This window comes from Cyprinodon variegatus, unplaced genomic scaffold (assembly GCF_000732505.1).
Source record: "Cyprinodon variegatus isolate N-32 unplaced genomic scaffold, C_variegatus-1.0 Scaffold187, whole genome shotgun sequence".
Taxonomy (NCBI): Eukaryota; Metazoa; Chordata; class Actinopteri; order Cyprinodontiformes; family Cyprinodontidae; genus Cyprinodon; species Cyprinodon variegatus.
In genome coordinates this window covers 152,291-153,823 of record NW_015150640.1, presented here as the reverse complement: position 1 = coordinate 153,823, position 1,533 = coordinate 152,291, and positions in this window count along the sequence as shown.

The window sequence follows — 1,533 nt, the reverse complement described above, 5'->3', positions numbered from 1 at the left end:
ATGTTTTACTGGGATTATTTTGTTATGGGCCAGCACAAAGTCATAGATCTTTGCGAGGTAGACCCAATATGATCTATGCTGTTCAGATGTTTCGACAAACAGAAAACTTTTTAATAGTGCCTGCACATGTTTTCTACTTTCATGCCATTCCAAATGTTTTCAATATTAAATGGAGTTCATCAAACTGATGGAATTGAATCTTTTAATATATAGTTTACAGCATATTATTTTTATTTATTTTTTTCTTTTGAAAAAGCTGAAAATATGCATTAAAGGAAACTACAGAATACTACAGAAATATTTCCATCGTTAACAGACTGTAGCTATGTAGGCATGATGCTGTAGGGTTGCTCTTATCAGGTGGAGGAAAAGGGTCCGTTTCAAGTTGATTTTGTTCTTTTACTGTTTTTTTGGATGGATGGATGGATCCTGTGGGAAAACATGCAGATTTGAGAGTGTGGCATATGTTTGTCTTAATGCCAGCTGCCAGATGACTCCACAAGCAAAGATCTGAAAAGTAAAGGTGTAGAAAAGTTTTAGCAGAGACGTAGAGAACCCCAACGCTACCTAAGGCATTTAATAAGCCTTTTTGCGGGATCATTAAACCTTAAGCGAAATATATTTAAAAAGTTTCATGGCAGCATCAGACTAAGCAACATTGAAGCCATGCTTTCCATAGGCATAGGAAGATTAAGAGGGGACGCGGTCAGGCTGGCTCTTGGTTAAGTTGTGTCAGATGTCTTCTGAAATTGTAAGAGCAGGTCAGTGAATGTTGTAGCTAGATAAATGAGAGGGTGAAAATCTGAAACGTTATCACAAACAGGCTTGGAATGGTAATCTGTGATACTGGGCATTTGCCCAATGTGCCGGTCCTAATATCATCATGCAAGGACCGGCCCTCCTTAAATCATACTGGCCCCAATACTTACTCTCCAGCCACAGCACCTTCCTGTAACAGTAAATAACTGAAGGAGCTCAAGAAGTAATACAATGTTAACTAATAAAATGATGTGTGCAATATATATATATATATATAGCCCTTCCTTGTCATGCACACCCTTGTGACGGTTGGCATAAGGTGTAATTTTCAATTTCTTCAAAATGTAAAATCCTGTTTCTTTAAACTGTAAAATCCCTGCAACAAACTAAATTATAATAAAGCTAAAATGCTTTCTTTTGAACCAAACTACAATGTTCCCTTCATAATTGGCAAATTTATGTTTGAATATTTTGTAAAAATATGTTGCGGTGCATGATGGGGAGTTGCATCTATGTTTCCCAGTCTGGCCGTTATGGATGGGACGTCTATGGGTAAAAAATGTTTCTTTTAAATTTATGATTTATGGCCTAAGAGATCAATAGACTTTGGTTCAAATTGGGTGAGATTTCGTATTTCCAGGCGGTTTATGAACAATTTGGGGCTGGAAAACGTGAATCGGTGACATCTGGCAACTCTGCTGATGTGGTGAGTGTGGACTTTACGCAGCACCAGTCACTGTCGCGTTCGTGTTAATAACCAAAGCCAGTAAAACC